Here is a 21,365-nt window from a genome sequence, read left to right as displayed (position 1 = left end):
CTGTCTCTTTATCTCACTTTTGTAGGTTCTTTCACATACCTGCTTTTTCTCTTTGTCATAGTTTTTCCATTGCTGCCTTCCTCTTTCCCCCTTTTGTGTTTGACCTGATTACTACACGGAGTAATGGTTTCGGTTAGGGATTCAGGGCTCTTAAATTCATGTGACCCCTAGCTAATTCTCTTTTGTCTCTGCTCTCTGTTCATTTCATATACACTGCAGTAATTAATACACATTAAGGCCCTCATTAAGACATTGGTGGCTTTTTCTGAAGGCCGCCGCGGTGATGGCCGCCAACAGATCGCCAGATTATGACACACAAACACAAAACAGACAGAAGCAGCCAAAACAGCAATCGCGCAAGACCCAAAGGAGGCAAAAACACAGTCAGTCCCACCACTCTCCCCGCTATGCCTGCAACACACCTCCCTCCAAATTATGACTCCTAAATCACCACAGCAGACACCCAACGGCAATCACCTATTGGCGGTGCAGACCACCGCGGTTGATTTGCCCACTCCACACCAACAGAAGCCAGCATTGGCCAGATTGAAAAACCCACACCTGACACATATACACACACCGAAAAAAACCCACCAACAGCACTATAAAACACCCCCCCACACAACCCACAATTCTTTGAAAAATCCAAAAATCTGCAACACGTTGCCAGCACATACATTGACAGAACTGTACACACAAACCACAACCAGCCAATACACCCATCACACATCACACACCATACCTCAACACCAAATACCCTCTGCACAACACACACACTAAACAATAGGCATGTCCCCACAAAAAAACCCTTGTTTCACTAATGAGGAGTTGCGGGTAATGGTAGAAGAAATTGTCATTGTAGAGCCACAGCTGTTCGGTGCACAGGTCCAGCAGATATCCATTGCCAGGAAGATGGAGCTATGGTGGAGGATCGTGGACAAGGTGAACTCTGTGGGAACCTATATATGCACAAGGGACGACATTCGAAACAGGTGGAATGACCTATGGGGGAAGGTGCGTTCAGTGTCCTTCAGGCACCACATTACCATAATGAAGCCTGACAGTGGACCTCCACCTCCTCCCCCACTGTTGATAGCATGGGAGGAGAAAGTCTTGGCTATCCTGCTTCCAGAGGGCCTCACTGGAATCACTGGAGGGCTGGACACTCGTAAGTCACCATTACCACCTCAACACAACTGATACCTGCATGGCACGTCACCCCCTCACCATGACTCCCTTCACCCACTCCATCCCATACAGAGAACCACCCCATAACCACCCTCAACTGTGTACCCCTGCATGCCCTACCCACTGCAAGCACACCCCTCCCAGCTCTGCATGCACACACAACAGTAATGCATAGGCAGCATGTAGCACTACCAATCCCACAATCCATCACAATACACTAACCAAAGGTGAAAGGACAACACCCAGCCCATAAGGAAAGCCAGAAATGCTGAATCTGTAACTGACAATGACTGTAACACATCTCATACATGTCCACAGGTACCGCAGCCAATGTCAGCGGCAAGCACCTGCCACAGCAACCCAGTCCTCTTCCAGAAGAAGGCTCCAGTGATGACAGCAACTCTGGATGTCAGGATCTGGATGATATCCCTGGCCCATCTGGGACCACAGGTCAGTCAGACACCACAGCCAACAACCCGTCCAATACAGGGCTCCCCCATCGGACTCCAATACCACAGCAGCCACCCAACTTCCCCAAACCTCTGTCCCCAGGACACAACAATCAACAGTGTGCCCACCTCTACAGGGACCCGAGTCAACACCACACAGGCAAGATGATGAATGTCCTGGTGGGAGTGAGCACACAGTTTAGGGGACACAGGCACAGGGGGCCAGGAACAGTGGGAGGTTAGCCGTGCATCAAGGGGAGGCCCAACCCAGGGAACCGACTGCCCAGGAGGCACTCACACATGTCCTGGGAGCCTACAAGAAATCCCAGGACAGGATGGGCCAGATAATTACCATCTTGCAGAAGAACCAGTGGCTGCAGGGGGAACACCACCAGGAGGTCATGCAGCAGTTGCAGGGCTTAAATGGCAACATGGCCTCCATTGCAGGGGTGCTGGGTGACACTGGGAACATTGCGTGAGTACACAACACACCAGCGGGCCCCTTCCACTAGCCAGTGTATTCACCAGCCTTCCACATCTGCTACACCTAGTGGACAGGAGGACCTGCCACAAGACTCACAGGCCACCAGCACCCCTCCCTCTGCAGCAGAAGAGCCACCCTGCAAACGTTCCCTGCAAACCAGACATCCTCCAAAGACTGTAGCCAAAACCCAAACCACTGCCAAGAAATGAGCCCCTTCCGAATGTCTCCCTTGTGTGCCACTGAGACACTTTGCACACTTTGGACTGCCATTACTCCTTTTCCTATGGCCCCATGTATACTCGACCTGTGCTACAAACCAACTGGGCCACTACACTGAAGATTCCGTCCACCTTCACCCCACTCTATTGCACTAGTCCTTCTTTTTTGTCACTTCAATAAACACACTTGAACACAACTGAAGGTTTTGTGCTTGAATTATAGCAATGTATTGACCTTTATTATCCTGTGCAAATGTCATGTTAAGTGTGAATCCATCCAATGGACAGTCAGTTTGGGGTACACATAACCAGTGTGAGACATGCCACAATTCTACATCCATGAAACTGTGTGAAAACAGTCTGTAGGCATCACATGAGTGCACAGTTGTGACCACACCGACATCTGCAAAAAGGGAAAACATTAGTGACATGACATTGAGAAGTAAAGGAAGTAGAGCAACATGTGCCCCTGTAACATAACAGCCTACCTTCATCTGGTCACTGCTACTGAGTAGTTTGCACAGCAATTGACTCCATAAGTGAGGAGAGACAACTCATTTCAGGCCCTCACACAAGATACTACAGTGTTAGCTAGGCCATGTTGTCAGTATGCCAATCCCTCTTCTTGACCACCTAGTCTAGGCCACACTGTCAGGGAAATTGAAGTCGCAGAGCCATCTTGTAAGCACATTTTAAGTCACATGACATTCCTAGCAACAGATGCTAAGTACTGTATATGATGAGGACACAGTTTGCAATAGGCATGTATATTTGAGATAGGTAAATTACTGACACATTTCATGGGCTGAATAAGCCTGTTCACCATCACCATAACACTAGCACGACTTACCACAAATGGGTCAGGTTGCATAATGCACACATTTGTGCTTGGCACAACACAGCAGCCACACAGCACTTAATTGTAATGGAAGTATGAACAGGAGTACAGTCTTACCTGAGTGTCATTGGAAGCACTGCTATATCAGATGTGTCCTGTTGTCCACATCCTCCTCCTCCCCATCCTCATCACTGTCTTCAGTGTCCTCCGCTGCCACAGGTGCATTGTCTCCCCCCTCCTCCTGCAGGAATGGCACATGGCGTCTGACGGCCAAATTGTGCAGCATGCAGCAGGCCACCACCATTGGAAGTACTACTGTATCAGATGTGTCCTGTTGTCCACATCCTCCTCCTCGTCCTCATCCTCATCATTGTCTTCAGTGTCCTCTGCTGCCACACATGCATTGTCTCCCCCCTCCTCCTGCAGGAATGGCACATGGCGTCTGAGGGCCAAATTGTGCGGAATGCAGCAGGCCACCACTATCTGGTAGACCTTCCCAGGAGCTTAGAGTAGGGCTCCACCAGAAGCGTTGAGGCATAAGAACCTGCCTTTCAGTAGCCCAAAAGTCCTTTCAAATACCCTTCTGGTCAGACCATGAGTTTCATTATACCGATTCTTTGGCCCTGTCCTTGGATTCCTCACTGGTGTCAACAGCCAGGATAGGTTTGGGTAACCGGAGCCACCTGGAAGTAGTGAGAGACACACATTACTCATGTACAATGGCAAAGAGTACAGCTTCAGGTGGCATACAGTAACATATACTGGGTGGAATCTCACCTATGAGCCACACACTCTCTCTCTGTAATCGTGCCATCACCTGTGGGATGCTGCTATTCCTCAATACATAGGCATCATGCACAGATCCAGGAAACTTGGCAGTAACATGGGAAATGTACTGATCAGAAAGGCACACCATCTGGACATTTATTGAATGGTAACTCTTCCTATTTCTGTAGACCTGCTCATTTGTCCTGGGAGGGACCAAGTCAATATGGGTCCCGTCAAAGGCCCCAATCACATGTGGTATGTGTCCCATGGTGTAGAATGTAGCTTTCACAGTGGGCAAATCATCACTGTGGGGTAATGAAATATAGCTGCTTGTGGTTCAGCAAGGCAGCCAAAACTCTTCTCACCACATTTGAAAACATTGGTTGTGGCATACCTGCAGCCAAGCCCACAGTCACCTGGACAAAACCACTGGAAGTGGAGCACTGACAGTACCTGTACTACAGGGGGGATTGCTGTAGTGCTATGAATAGCAGGAATCAGATCTGGCTCCAATTGTTGACACAGTTCAGTAATTGCAGCACTTTCTAGACGATAGGTGAGTATAATGTGACGTTCCTCCATTGTAACCAAGTCGACCATGAGTCTGTACATGGGTGCTTGCCTCCTCCTCCTTCGCAGTGGTTGGTATCTAAGTAACCCAAACATCAGAAGTGTGTGACAAACAATATCACAGTACACAGAGCAGTCACATCCAATTCACGCGCACAAGGATTGAAATTTGCACTGGTGTCTAGTACATGCAAACGGACTTCCTCTAAATTACCAATACTTCTCACTAGCCATTGTGTGTCACAGATGTAGTCATAGTTGTGATTCGTAGCATCCCATTTCACATGTCCTGTCAACTACTCATCTGCAAGCAGTGCACTGGTCTGGGTTCTAATTTGATTGCCAGAGTCGACAACCAAACCAAAGTATGTAGCAGGCTAGTATTGCCTTGGTGTCTACCATCTGTACCTATGATGCACTATGATTGCATCAGGAAATGGCAACCGCCTGTCCTGCATGCAGGGACAGGTGGCAGTGACCTCAATCCGCCGGCGTTTGGTGTCATGGCGGAAGGTGGTTTGCACCACTGTGCAACTCCTTATTGTTTAACATGGAAGTCTATGGTCACAGGGGCCAATGGTGATCACCGCAGGCTGTGACATGACCGCCATTTTCTGTAACCCACTTCACTTGTTCCCTGACTTTCACCATATCAACACTCCACTGCGTGTGCTGCTATATCCTGTGTCTGGAACCCGCGATGGCCCGTGCTGCAGGGAATAGGGCCCCAGCCTTCACAACTGAGAAACTTGAGAAGCTTGTGGATGAGGTCCTACCCATGTATGAACAGTTGCATGGGCCTCTAGATCAAAAGGTGAGCCCCCTTTGGGTACCTTGGATGCAACGTGTCTGTATGTAGGTGTTAGAAATGGGGTCTTTGGTTGGCAGTCAGGTTACCCCCTGTCCAAGTAAGGATCCTCACTCTAGTCAAGGTAAGTCACACACAATCCAAATTATCCTGTGCCCACCCTCTGGTAGCTTGGCACTGAGCAGTCAGGCTTAACTTAGTAGGCAATGTGTAAAGTATTTGTGCAATAAATCATACAATAACACCATGTAGCAACACACAAATACACCACACAGTGTTTAGAAAAATATATATTATTTGTCTGAATAAATGCAGGTCAAATCGATTAGAGATGCAATAAGTAAATGTTGAGATATCACTGAAAAGTGATATAAAGTGTTGTAAGTTTTTTAAAAGCAAACAAAGGCCCTCATTCTGACCCTGGCGGTTTGAAACCGCCAGGGCAGAGGGCCGCGGAAGCACCGCCAACAGGCTGGCTGTGCTTCATGGGCAATTCTAACTGCGGCGGTAAAGACGCGGTCAGAAAAGGGCAACCGGCGGTTTCCCGCCGGTTTACCCCTGGCCCAGGGAATCGTCCATGGCGGCGCTGCTTGCAGCGCCGCCATGGGGATTCCGACCCCCTTCCCGCCAGCCTGTTCCTGGCGGTTTATATCGCCAGGAAGAGGCTGGCGGGAACGGGTGTCGTGGGGCCCCTGGGGGCCCCTGCACTGCCCATGCCACTGGCATGGGCTGTGCAGGGGCCCCCTAACAGGGCCCCATAATGATTTTCAGTGTCTGCTTTGCAGACACTGAAAATCGCGACGGGTGCAACTGCACCCGTCGCACCCCTGCAAATCCGCCGGCTCCATTCGGAGCCGGCTTCCTCTTTGCAGGGGCTTTCCCGCTGGGCCGGCGGGCGATCTTCTTGAGATCGCCCGCCGGCCCAGCGGGAAAGTTAGAATCACCGCGGCGGTCATTTGACCGCGGTGCGGTGTTTGGGCGGTTTCCGCCCGGCGGGCGGCGCCCGCCGCCCGCCGGGGTCAGAATGACCCCCAAAGTCTCTTTCAAGCACAAAGTACCTGGTTTGCGTTTAAAAATCTCAGCAAAGAACCTGAGATGCGTGGAAACAAATGGGTGTGCGTCGATTTCTTGGGTCGCACACAGTGATGCGTCTTTTAGTTTTCACGCAGGGATGGCTGTGCATTGATTTCCAGGGCTCAGTCGAGGATCCTGTTTGGGCTGCGGGGTGTTCAGACATCCCGGGGACGATGTGTGGATTTCCCGCACTGGCAGGATGAAGTCACAGGAGCTGCGCCAATCCGGGGGGCGCTGTGTTGAATTTTCTACCGCACAGCAGGCGCTGCGTCGATTCCTCTCTGGAAGTCGGGCTGCATCATTCTGGATCGGCTGTGCATCGATCCAGTGGGCTGTTGGTCGAATTTCCGGTCACTACTCTGGTGCTGCGTCGATCTTCTCATTGCGAAGTCAGGCTGCGTTGTTCCGGTTTGGGGTGCAGTGAAATTTTCACTGCGGTCCAGGCTGTGCGTCGTTTCTGGCAGGCTGTGCATCGAATTTCGCCGCACAAGTAGTCCTTCTTGTAGAGATGAAGTCTTTTTGGCCCTGAGACTTCCAGGAACAGGGGGCAAGCTCTATCCAAGCCCTTGGAGAGCACTTTTTCACCCCAGCCAGAGAGCAGCAAGGCAGCAGGGCAACATCAAGGCTGCAGTCCTTCACTTAAAGCAGACAGGTGAGTCCTTTGGGCAGCCAGGCAGTTCTTCTTGGCAGGATGCAGGTTCTGGTTCACGTATCTTTTCCAGGAAGTCTCTGAGTTGGTAGGAGCAAAGGCCCTGTTTAAATACCCAAGTGTGCCTTTGAAGTTGGGGAGACTTCAAAGAGTGGCTTAGAAGTGCACAAGGTCCCCTTTCAGTTCAATCCTGTCTGCCAGGGTGCCAGTAGGGGGTGTGGCATTCCTTTATGTGAGGGCAGGCTGCTGTCCTTTGGCATGCAAGTGTCAGGTCCTCCACCCTCCCAGCCTAGGAAGACCCATTCAAAATGCAGATGTATGCAAGTGAGGCTGTGTATCCTGTGTTTGGGGTGTGTCTGAGTGAATGCACATGGAGCTGTCAACTAAACCCAGCCAGACGTGGATTGTAAGGCACAGACGATTTAAGCGCAGGGAAATGCTCACTTTCTAAAAATGGCATTTCTAAAATAGTAATATTAAATCCAACTTTACCGGTCAGCAGGATTTTATATCACCATTCTGGCCATACTAAATATGACCTTCCTACTCCTTTCAGATCAGCAGCTACCACTCAAACAATGTATGAGGGCAGCCCAAATTTTAGCCTATGAAGGGAGTAAGCCTCACAGCAGTGTAAAAAGGAATTTAGGGGTTTCACACTACCAGGACACGTAACCTACACAGGTCCTGCCTTTTGCCTACACAGCACCCTGCCCTATGGGTTACCTAGGGCATACCTTAGGGTTGTCTTATATGTGGAAAAAGGGGAGTTTTAGGCTTGGCAAGTACTTTTAAATGCCAAGTCAAATTGGCAGTGAAACTGCACACACAGGCCTTGTAATGGCAGGCCTGAGACAAGGTTAAGGTGCTACTTAAGTGGCTGGCACAATCAGTGCTGCAGGCCCACTAGTAGCATTTAGGCCCTCAATATGAACCTGGTGGTAAACACCGCCGACCGCTGTGGCGACGGCGAACAGAAGACCGCCATTGGCGGTGAACAGAAACCCATCATATAATGAATCAAAAATCTGAATCCGACAAAAATCACCCTGCCACCAGTCACTGCCAGGACCTTGTCGGCAGAAATGCTGGATCTCCCACTCCGCCACCGAGAGCACACCAACACCCCACCCATCAAATAATGAAGCACAAATCACTGCGGCGGTCAGTGGAAGCCGAACGACCATTGGCGGTGCAGACCTCCACGGGTGGCAAGTGGACCCAACAGTAAGAAGTGCACACATTGGATAAGTTAGAAACCCACACACCTGACACACATCCACAACACTATAAAACACTCACAGACACACCCCACAATCCTTTGCAACGAAAGTAGGCCAACTAAGACAGAGAACACCAGAAGCAGACACCGAATGCCACAATCCACAATACTTACACCCAACCACACAAGAGCACCCTCACCTAGATCCACACAAGACACCATTCACAACACTCACCATGGCACCCCCAAGCACCCACGCTTCACAGAAAGGGAGCTAAGGACCATGGTGGACAAGATCCTGAAGGTCGAGCCACAACTATTCGGGGCACAGGTGCAGCACACACCCATCGGCAGGAAGATGGACCTATGGCAGACAATAGTCAACAGGGTCAATGCAGTGGAACACCATCCACACACCAGGGACAACATCCGCAAGAGATCGAACGACTTGCGGGGGAAGGTCAGGGCCATGGCATCCAGGTACCACATTGCAGTCCAGAAGACTGGGGGAGGACCTCCACCAACACCACCTGACTACACTGACTGGGAGGAAATGGTACTGGCCATCCTGCACCCTGAGGGCCTCACTGGACTCACTGGAGGAATGGACTCGGGTAAGTCGTCTACAATTACCCCATATCCATCACACCGGTAATGCATGCACTACCCCACCCCTCCAACACTCACCAGGACCACTACTCCACCCAGCCCACAAGCACTTAATCCAGTCCCCCTGCATGCCCACTAACCCACTAACAGGCCCACATCCCTCCCCCTGTGCACAGCCACCCACCCCTGCAAGGAAACACAATGGCCTACAGCACCCACAATGCACCTCCACATCCCAAGCTAAAAGCAATGTTAACCTTACCAAAGCATCCTGCATGACCCCAAAGTGTGTAACCTGCACAAACCCGCCCAGGCCTGTGCACCCCATCCGACCATGCTAATGTAACAAACATGTACATTCCTCCCAACAGGCACCACCACCCATGCCACCCTGACGGACAGGACAAGAAGTGGCAGTGCCCCACAGGGAGACAGAGGCACCCTGCAGGACACTGGGGATGGAACCCTAGACACTGACGATTAGCCTGGCCCCTCACACAGTCCTGGACTGTCACCATCCAGCAGCCCCACCCAGGATACCACTGACACCCCTACCACCCAGGCAATAACATCAGCCCAGGGCAACCATCCACACACCTGTGTATCCAGGCCACAGACTGGTGGAATACAAGTACAGAGGCCACAGTCACCCCCTACCAACAGGCAGGAAAACGAGGGCCCCAGTACAAGTGGTACTGCCGGACCTGTGCAGGGAACACATGCACAGGGGCTAGGCCCAGTGGGAGGGCATCAGTGGTCCAGTGGGGAGGCCACAGGATGGATGCTGCAGCCCATGACCTGATTTTGGAGGTCCTGGGGGCATATCACCATACCCAGGACAGATTGGCCCAGATAGTATCCACCCTGGAGCAGAGTCGGACGATGCAGCAAGCACACCACCAGGAGGCCATGGAGCTGTGGAAACTGCACAATGCCACAATGGCCAGCATAGCAGGTGCACTGCTGCTGCTTGTCCAATCACAGCCTGAGGCCCAAACAGAACAGGAAGCCCCTGCTACAGCACAGGATACAGACCGGACAACAAGAGCATCAGCAGCAACTTCACATGTAATACCCCTTGAGGACACACGGGGGACATCCATCTCAACCCCTACAGGCCAACAACAGGTGCCCAAACGGACCCTCAGGCCAAGGTATGGCACAGGAACACCTGCCAAGAACAAGGCCCCCTCTAAAAAGTGACTCTGCCAAAAACTGTCCCCTAAGTGTCCCACTTAATCCACCACCAAACAGTGATACAAATACTACAAACTCATGTAAGCATGCATGGACCTACCACTACTGCCAACAATGCTGCAACCATGTTGCCATATTGGACAACCACCACTAGCCCACTCCCATCACTGTAATCTGCAGGATTTAATACCTGCACCAAATAAAACACTTTTTCAACTGTTACAATGTCCCCTGTGATTAAGTTTGAGCAAAGTAAAGTATGGATGCAACTGGTTGATAACTCCTTTTTGGTATCTGAGTAGCATGAAAAGCACCACACGCCCTACATGTTGTTGTGCCGACATATGGGTTGAAATATTAGACTAAATTGTAATCTGTCCTATGTAGACCTGGTCACAGCGGCAATTAGTATTGACTGAACACCCCCTAGATGACAAGACACACTGACAGTATGATGCACAGACACCAATCTTATCCAATTGTCCCACATAGTTACTGGAAGTAGAGTTGTATCAGTTGGGTCCTGGAATTTACATCTTCCCCTTCCTCATCATCACCATCACTCTCATCCCCTCTCTGAGGAAGCTGGTCTGGATATACAGCACCCTCCTCCTCCAAGAGGGAATAGAATTTCTCACAGCCACGTTATGCAGCAGGCCACCACTATTCTACACACCTTTTAAGGCCCGTATGCCAGGGAATCGCCAGAGATATGTAGACAACAAAATCTAGCCTTCAGGAGACCTATTGTGCACTCTATCACCCTCCTAGTATGTCCATGGGCATCATTGTAATTCCTCTCTGCATCTGTTCCAGGATTCCTTACTGGTGTCAGGAGCCAACGCAAGTTGGGATAGCCAGAATCACCTAGAAAAAGGTGAAAAACAGAACTTTCATTGACAAGCCTCAGAGGCAGACAGCCTGGCTGTCTGCTATGTGGCAATAAGTGACAGAAACACCTACCTATGATCCACCCTCTGCCATCTTTTGTGGCACACTACTGTTCCTCGGCACAAATGAATCATGGACTGAACCAGGGAACATGGCATTCACATGTGTGATGTACTGGTCTGCAGTACACACCAATTGAATGTTCATGGAATGAAAGTTCTTCCTGTTTCTGTACACCTGTTCACTGACTCTTGGGGGGATGATAGCTATGTGAGTGCCATCAATGGCACCTATCACATGGGGTATGTTGGCAAAGGCATAGAAGTCCGACTTGATGGCAGGCAGGTCAGCACTTTGGGGAAACCTCACATTGGACTGCAGGTGTCGTACAAATGCATTCAGGAATCTCGACAGTATAATGCTAAACATTGGCTGTGAAAAACCTGCACCCATGCCCACTGTCACTTGAAATGAGCCCGTGGCCAGGAAATGGAGTGCAGAGAGCACCTGCTCTTCAGTAGGGATGGCATGCTGATTACGATTTGCTGGAGTCAGTGCAGGATCCAGTAATGCACAAAGTTCAAGAATAGTTGCACGAGTGAGTCTGTAATTGATAATGATGTGACGCTCCACCATGGTCCGCAAATCAACAAGTGGTCTGTACACCGATGGGACCCTTTCTCGCCACAATGGTCTGTACCTAGGAGGAGTTGAAAACATGTATGAGGAACACACATACATCTGCACACATTGTTATTCAGTCAGCACTGCTGGCATGATTGAAGTCGACACTAATGCATAGTGTGTGTGACATAACAGCAACATGACCACAATGATAGATCAGGGCTGGTCAGGTGAGATTATGTTAATTGTCACATGCCTATGGGTGTTAGGGGAACAATAGCGCCTGCATTGTGCAGATGAGAGTTTTACAAATGCGTAGTTTTGGCCAAAATGTCTTCCCACTGTAATCCAGAACTGTTGTTGTAGAAGTGACCTCATACCGCTAGCGGTTGACGTAACAGCGTAAGGCAGTGTTTACCGCTGTGCGCAAATTCATTGGTTAACATGGATGTCAATGGGGAATCCTAGCGTATCATGATCGCCGCCGACCCTTGATGGATGTGTGTGTGTGCATTCGGATTTATGCTGCCTAGTTCCAGGGACTATGCCTGATGCCCATCTACATCATGGCCCCCGTGGGGAGTAGGGGTGTTTTGGTAAGGGCTACTACATGTCAGGTCCTTAAGTTATTTGGGGAATGGCTGTAGAGCAGGGTTCTGGCCACTAGTAAGGGGCATAGCCATGTGTATAGCAGTAGGTGCTGCCTGTTGGAGGGTTTTCTGGGTGGGTGTATGTGTGAACCACTATTGTACCTCCATTCAGCTATTTACAAAATCTCTCTTGTTTTGTCCCCCATCCCTGTTCTCTTGTGTTGTCTGGGTACATCAGCATCATCTGGGGAGGGAGCTGAGGCAACGGCGAGTGGGGATGCAGCGGCCCACGGATCCTTGGAGGCAGAGTCGTCTGAAGCCAAGGGAACCAGTGGGTTGGAGGGCGAGGGGAGTACCACGGGGGAGGCAGCTACCACTGGAGGTAGTGACTCCGATACCTCCTCCGATGGGAGCTCCCTGGCGGTGGTGGACCGTAGTGGGCCCACCACTACTGTGTAATCTTCCACCACCCCCATACCATCACCGCCCTCCCATTTGCTCCCCACTGAGTTAACCGTGCCCAGAACGGTGGGCGTCTCCTTCGCCCCAGGCACCTCCTCCCCTGCCCCAGTCAGCCCTGCTGCCCTCACGGAGGAGGCTATTGACCTCCTGAGAACCATCTCTGTAGGGCAGACAACCATTGTCAATGCCATCCAGGGGCTGGCATCAGAGATGCAGCAGACCAATGCCTATCTGGATGGCATTCACGGTGTCGTGTCTGGCCTACAGAGATCTTTTTAGGCTCTGGCCTCCTCTTTGACGGCAGCCAGTGTCCCTGGTCATTCCGTCCCCCCCTCCAACCTCCTCTACCCCTTCCAGCACCCCACTCCCTTCACCCGTCCAAAGCACACATTCTAACACACAGGCACACACCTCAACACACAAGAAGCACACTTCAAAACACAAGCACCACACCCCCCACCACAAGCATACACACAGCCAACATACACATGCACGCACAACAACATCCACTTCCCCCAGTGTGTCCACCTCTTCTGCCTCCCTGTCTGTCCCCAGTACATGCACACCCCCAGGCACTGCTCCTTCATTCACTGTTGCTGACCCTATTCATGCAGTCACCACAATAGCACTCATCCATTCATGCACCCCAGACAACACACCTGCACTCACCACAACTACTTTAGTTGACACATGCAGCACACTCACCAGACTTGCAGACACCCAGACAACATACATTCAAACTGGCAGCCTGTCTTGTCCCACTGTGTCCACTCCCCCTCCCAAGACACTCAAACGCACCAAAACACCCACCCATCACACATCCACCACACCTCAGCATACTGTCCAGTCACCTGCACCCACATCACGCACACCTACACCACTTAAGACCACTCCCTCTACCTCCACTCCCACGCCTTCCTCCAGGTCCATCCCAATTGCACCTAAGAAACTTTTCCTTTCCTGTGTTGACCTATTCCAACCCACTGGCCTACCCCGTCTTGTCCCTAAACGTGCTCTCCTCCTTGCCCTGTCCACTCCTTCCACGTCCCAGCCCGCCCCTGTCCGCCCTTCACATTTCTGTGCCCCTTCCCCAGAGAGGAAGAAGCCCCATGCTGAACCTGTTCCATCTGCCACCACCCGGTCCAAGCACATTCCCCCACCTTCCAAGGCCAAACCCAAATCCCCTCCACCTTCCGAACAAAAATCTAAGCCCCACCCCCGTTGGAAATCCCCACCCCCACCACCACTGCCCCTGTTCCCTGAGGGGCCTGGATGCCTCATTGTTGCCCCTATGAGGTGGCATACCGTAGCACTTGTGGGAATCAGGTTGGGCCCACTGTGGCCCATCTGACTTGTTTTCTGAAGGACTGGCCATTGGCCTTATATGCACTTCGGTTGCTCAGTGAGCATAATAAAGGCTTATGTGTGGCCTGTGTTGTTGGAGGCACACTCTGGATCTGTGGTCTCTCGTTTCATTGATTGTGGGTGTGGGGCACATGTATGTGTTTTGGGCAGGTTGGATTTGCCTTGTGTCGGGTAAGTACCTCTTGCTGTGGGGTGCATGGCTTTTGCTGTTGTGAAGGGTTGTGGGAGCGTTGCAGGGTCGGTGGAGTCGGTGGGTATGTAACTGTGCCCTTTCTTTCCTTGTTTAGGAGGTTGTGGTACTTACCGTCGTTGTCTTCGTCGGAGGTCTCGGTCGTGGAGGTATATGGCAAGGAGCAAGGCTGGATTGATCTACAGATCTCTATCCATGTCTGCTTAGGGGTGTTGTGTAAGCCTCCGTTGAGTGTTTCCTTATATTTGGTTTGTTTCGCCTGGCTTTGCGTGGCGGTGGTTCCCGCCCCGGAACTGATGGCGGGCTAGTGCTTCATTAATTGATGGGCGGGTAGGGCCTTTCCATCGGCCTGTGGGCACTCCTCTGCTGGCGGTGAGTGGTTTTCAGGATGCCTGTGTTTCAGTTGGTTCATTATTTGGTGGTACGGACCGCACGTCTGTTGGCGGTTGTTACGGCCACTGCCGGCAGTGCAGTGTTCACCGCCGTGTTCATAAAGAGGGCCTTAATCTATGCTGTTGTTCCCAGGCAATGGTTTGGTATTGTGGTTCATACTGCACAGTGCTTGTCCCAGTGAGTCATTGTGATGTGTATGCCATATGTGCTGTTGTTGCTGTAATTGACGGTGTGCTCCCTTTCTTTCCCCGCCACCCTCTCGCCTTTTCTCATCTTGACCTTGTGTGCATCAGCATCATCTGGCGAAGGAGCAGGGGCACTGGCTAGTGGGGGAGCTGCAGCCCAGGTGTCCCAGGAGGCAGGATCCACCAACGCTGAGGGGACCAGTGGTTTTGAGGGCCAGGGGAGCACCACGGGGAGACAGGAGCTACGACAACAGACTCTGATTCCTCCTCCGATGGAAGCTCCCTGGTGGTGGCGGACCCCTCTGGGACTACCCCAGCTACATCATCTTCTGCCACCCCGTACCAACACCGCCCTCCCAGTAGCCCCCTACCCAGGTGCCCATGCCAGCTCACCGAGGAGGGTGGGCGTCTCCTTTGCCCCAGGCAACTCAGGCCCTGCCCCAGTCAGCCCTGCTGACCTCACTGAGGAGGGTATTGACCTCTTGAGATCCATCTCTGTAGGGTAGTCACCCTTTGTGAATGCCATCCAGGGGCTAGCATCCAAGATGCAGCAATGCAATGCCTACATGGAGGGCATTCACGGTAGCTTGACGGCCCTACAGAAATCGTTTCAGGCTCTGTGTCCCTCGTTCTTCCGTCCCCCCTCCAACTACCTGCTCCCAGTCCCAAAGCCCTCTCCTTTCACCCATCCCAAGCACACATTCATACTAGCATGTAACCCAAGACAACAGACAGGACTCGCAAAGACAAGTACAGGCACCACAGATCACACCACGGGCACACACACAGCCAACACCCAGATGCACACACAACAACAGCCACTGCCTCCACTGCCTCCCCCTCCTCCCTCACATTCACATCAGCATTCACACCTGCACACCATAACAGCAGACACGCAGACTAGCCCCCATTCACATGCGCAGTCACCACCATCACAACCACATGCAGCACACCCACCTCACTTGCAGACACCAGCACAACATACATGCACACGACCTGTTTGTCCTCTCCCACCCTGTCTGCCCCCTCTCCAAAAACACATAAATGCTCGTACTCAGACACTCAACAGGCATCCACCTCACACGCACACTGTACATGCACCTGCAACCCAGTTCAGCACACCTACTCCTCCTACAACCACTCCCTCTACCTGCACTCCCATACCTCCTCCCACACTCCACCCCATTGTACCTAAAAACCTTTCCTTGCCCGCCTTGACCTCTTCCCTCCTCCTCCCTCTCCCCGTGTTTTCCATAAAAGGAAGGTCCCACTCCCCCAGCCCAGTTCCTCCAGCTCCCAGTCCTCTCATTCCCCCCCTGGTGTTGTCCATGTCCCCTCCCCTGCAGAAAAAGCTCCCACTAAGGAGCACAAGACAGACACTCCCGCTCCAAGCCCACTCCTCCAGCCCCTAAACAGAAAAGCAAAGGCCCGCCCCTCCCAAACCCAAATCTGAAGACCCCCGCTCCCAAGAAATCCCCCCCACCGCTTCTGCCCCCTGAGATGCCTGCCTTGCATTATGATGTCCCTGACCAGTGGAGTGACTTGGGCTGTCAGGAGTCAAGTTGGGCCTATTTAGTTACCCTGTGGGATGCCATGGACATTTGGACTGGCCAATGACCCTTTATGTATATAGTTCACTTTAACTTGCTCTTCCCACCAGAATACAGTGGTTGGACCAAAGATATTTGTCCTGGCTTTCTTTACTTCTGGCTTATGTAGCTGTTGGATTTATGGGCAGATTGTTCTTGGTGTGTGGTATGTGTGTATGGTGTGTGTTTTGCATGTGGGTGTGTCACTCTCCCTTCCCTCCCTTGTGTGCTAGGCGGCTGTACTCACCGTCGTCGGCGGCATTGCTACTCCTGGACGCCATCTCATCATACTGTATCGGCAGGGCTTCCAGTCCGAGTTCCATGGCAGCCGCGGTCTCCTCTGTGTCCCAGGAGGTTGGTGTCTCCTTTTATATGATTCGTTTTTGCCAGGCTTTTTGTGGCAGTGGTCCCGCCCCGGAAATCCTGGCAGTCTGCTATGTGATAATATGGTGGGTGGTGAATGGTGTTCCGCCATCCTGAAGATGGCAACCACTGTGGTCAGTGGCCGGACCGCACTAGCGGTTCAGGCGGTTCATTGGTTGTATATGGGAGGAATCACCACTGTGGTAATAATCTGGTGGTCTTCACCGCCAGCCTGGCTGTAGTACTACCGCCATTGCCGGCTAGGCGGTGAGCTGACCGCCAATGTCATAATGAGGGCCTAAATGTGTAAATCTGTAAAGCATAAAACAATAGGCGATGGGCAAACTTATTGCACCGGTTATGGATTTAAAATTGGTAAAAAATGACACTAAGGGCCTCCTTATGACTTTGGCAGTCAGAATACTCCAAAGACCAAAGATTCAGGGAGACAGCCATCATCCACACTGCCTCCGCCCTCCCCCTCCGGTCATAATACGATGTTCCTGCCGGGCTGACCAGTGGGAACATCATATTCCTGACGGTCAGTCCGGTGGGAACAGTGCTACAGTATTGGTCTTGGAGTCCTTAAGGGAGCAGAGGCCAATACTGTAGCACACCAGCACCCTCAAAATGTGCACTGTCTGCAAAGTCATAGGCAGTGCAGGGCCCCCTCCCGATGTACCCCCCTGCACTGTGTTTCCGCCAACCTTTTGGAAAGGCTGGTGGAAACAGGAGTCGTTACCAGCACGGTGGCGCTGAGTTCAGCGCCGCTATGCTGAACATAAGTCCGCTTGCCGTCAGCCCATCAGGAAGCTTGTTCCTGGCGGTGATGGCAGTCCCCTGGCGATGGAACCGTCTGGAGTGCGGCAGTCCAACCATGACTGCTGGGCTGGCGTTCTCAAGACTGCTAGCCTCGTAATGAGGGCCTAAGAGTGGATTTGTGGCTGGCTTCAGGTGAAGGGTGGCCTACTAACTTACCCGTGAAGTGTCCACATCTTGTCTTTATGGTTGGTCATGAGTCTCTCTCTATAGTTACTTTGGTGTCCGTGGTTTTCAAAATCTTAGATATGCTACAGCCTAAAGAATTACAGTCATGAAGCTCACGATGTGTAGCGCTGGTCAATGACATTGGAAAAAGGAAGTTATATGAAACTGAACACGATGTTATAACTTGCACTTTTTGTCGTAATTTCTAAACCTGTCTCATTTATTACATGCCCATGTGTGTGCACCCATGTTATCGTGCTCCAGGTAAAGGTGGGGATTGTTTCATCTGCCACTTCTCAGGCTTTAGGACTGATGAACTACATCTAGCTATGGTCCACTGATACCTAAAAGTGATGCTGCCTGTTTATGCATGTAAATAATACTGGAGAGTGTGCACTTTAAAGTATAGGGGCTTTGCATTGTAGCCCAGCTGCAAGCAGCAGCGCCGAATTGCACCTAATGAATTCCAATTTACTTCCAAGCTCATTTGTGTAGCGCATCCAGAGACAGTTCTGCTGCATAGATTTAGAATAATCTGCTTCGAATTATGTCTCTAAGTAAAATGGTCTGCTGGAAGGTTATAAATGTATTCACCCCGCATCAGTGGTAATGTCAAGCAGAGTGAAAAACACAGCTGCCAGTGTTTATTTAGAAAACCCGACCTGCTCTCCTGTGTCTATTTTTCATTCAGACATTCCGCTTTCCACAAAGTTTCAGAACTCTCAAGGGCACCTTTTATGTGGTTTTCCATTCCCACCTGCAGTCATTTTGCTGCTTCCAGCCAGCCTCTCCTTCTCTCATTTAGAGTGAGGTAGGGAGGATAAAAATGTGCAGTACAAAAAAATCTCCTGTCTCCATTTACTGGATCGAATTCACAGAGGTATTGGTGCTTGTAAGTATATTTTGCTATGAGAGCAAATTATCTTTGTAATTCACAAAAGCTGAAATTGTACTCAAACAGAAATTCACCATGCACAGGGTTGCCCTGGTTAGATGTGATGTTATGCATAGTAAATCCTTTCCGGGGGAAATTTGGGAACACTCACAAACTCTCATGTTGTAAATTCACAAACCTTTACCGGACTGATTCTCGCCCTGCATCACTCATGTCAAAGTAAGGAGTCAAACCATTTCTAGGGTATTAGTGGGAATGGAACACCTTCAAAGTTGATGAGGGTGGAGCAGAAGGAGTCTCTCAAAATGGAAAACTATTTTCGCCACTGAGGAAAAAATAAAAATGCAAGTGCAGCAAACTGAAGATATATTCACAGATTCAACTGTACGCCTTGTAGAATTACACATGCAGAAGAAAATAGTTACAGGAGTATTCATCTAGCTGGCTTCTACATGTGTTTCATTAATGTTTGATAGAAAAAGGAGGACTGTAATAGGCCTGTAGTTTCCAAGTACATCTGGGAGTCTACGTGACCTCTTAATATCAATCAATCAATCAGGAATTTGTAAAGCGCACTACTCACCCGTGAGGGTCTCAAGGCGCTGAGCAGGGGAAGGGGGAGGGGATGCTGCTACTGCTCGAACAGCCAGGTCTTGAGAAGTTTCCTGAAGGTAAGGAGGTCTTTGGTCTGGCGCAGGTGGGTGGGAAGAGTGTTCCACATTTTGGCGCGGAGGTGCGAGAATGATCTACCGCTGGTTGTAGTTCTGCGGGTGCATGGGACGGTTGTGAGGGCGAGGTCGGCGGAGCAGAGATGCCGACCTCGCTCTAATATGTAGGTAAAGGACGTGCTCTATTTTGAGAAACTCTCAGAGTGAGCCCAGGTTTAGATACAAATTGTTAATTTAGAGTTAGAGAAGGGAGAAAATGTCAAACAGCACAAAAATGCACTTGTTCACATCTGGTATTTCTTCCACGTAATATCAAAAGAAAGATCCTGATAACTTCTTTCACTAGGGCCAGGACCCCTCTGTTCAATAGCTTAAACCCTGCGCCAGACAATATCACATGCCTGCATGCTTTCGCAGGCACCACCACCACCACTTCATGCACTTGTATAAACCATAACTGCACACACTACCCAAATATAGCCAATACTCTTAAACCTATCCATATCCTTGTCTCCCTCCTAAAACAATAAATTGAACAGACCCTGCATTTTATGTTCATTAACACCCACCTCGCAGTAAAAGGTGCAGCAAATATTGCAGGATATAACTAGATGTACATTTATATGCAGATGCCTAGACTCACCCCATCTCCATAAACATATTCAGGAAAAGACAGAAGACATATCTGCAGAAAACAGAAGTTGGAATGATAGACATCCATAGAACAACATGGCCCTTCATCACCCAACAACTATTTTCAATCAAATCAATTAAATCTCATCTGTGGGTGCCTGCTTTCTACTGGCTAGACCAAATCCTTACACCTTATTTTCATGCTCTTGGCAGTGTGGTAGCCAGTTTAACCCTCAGCATCATAAACTCAAAATCATCACAGTCTCATACATGGCTTTTTGTCCTATAAGGTCAATCTTGCAGAAGCCTCCCATCGCCTAACCCATAAAAAAACATCTGGCCCTGAGTACTGGTAAAGTACGCAGCATTTCCCCCTTTCAATTCACATTAATGACAACATCCTGGACTTCACTTGTTCATCCATGCTAATCCTCTTCTGCTACCCTGTACTTCTCTTGGACCAGACAGACTACACTGGCACCTCCATCAATTGTACTGTATTACATTGGCATTCACAGTGTGCTTTCCTTACTCTTTGTAAGACCGAATGTGTTTAATCACTTTGAACAGAAGATCATCATACCATGACCTGACATAGCCCATCAAGCAGCAATTCTACTCCTTCAAATCCTATCATCTCATTGACACCTGGCAAGATGTTGTGAGCACATTCACCATTATGTAGGCCCTGTCAGCAGATATCTTATGTCCAGTTTGTCATTCTTTGCCACAGGCAACTAGGGCCATATTTATGACCCCCTTTGCATTGCTCTTGCACCATGCAACATTCTGCAAGAATAACACAAATGAAAAATTACATTTCTGAGGTTTCATAATTCTTGAGTAATGGAAGGCAGCACCAATCGCTGCATTTCATTACTCTGCATCAGGGAAGCATTTCTTTGGGTGTTACGTGGGTGTTCCCACGCAACATCAATGGATTCTGATGCATTCCCCGGTTTACAAGAACAGCTAAACCTGGGAGTGCGCCAAAAGGATACCCCTCCCCAGGAGAGGCGTAGCAAGGAGAAATATCTTAATTTTTTTCTCGTTTTTTCCTCTTTCTATGTGTGCTGCATTGAGCAGCACACATAGAAAGAGGAAAACACCTCAAGGGATTGTTTTTATGGAGGATGGTGCCTCTTCCTGCACAAAAACAATCCTGCATGCAACCTAGGAGCTTTTGCACCATGGTGCAAGGGTGCTTGCGTTGCTGCTGGGCCGCCAAAATGGCACCAGTGCAGGGGAAAGGGCAGAAATGACCATATTCTCCTAAATATGGCACATTTCTACCTTTTCCTATCGCACAATGCAGTGCTGCAAAATGATTTGCTGCAATGCACTGCACTGTGTGATTATCACATAAATATGCATCCTAGTTTACATGGACACCCATATCGAAATGGCGAATGAAGGTGTGATCAGTGTAAGGCAAGCTGACACACTCTCATATACT

Source organism: Pleurodeles waltl, chromosome 5, assembly GCF_031143425.1.
Source record: "Pleurodeles waltl isolate 20211129_DDA chromosome 5, aPleWal1.hap1.20221129, whole genome shotgun sequence".
Taxonomy (NCBI): domain Eukaryota; kingdom Metazoa; phylum Chordata; class Amphibia; order Caudata; family Salamandridae; genus Pleurodeles; species Pleurodeles waltl.
The sequence above is the reverse complement of the archived record's forward strand: the minus strand, read 5'-3'. Positions refer to the sequence as shown.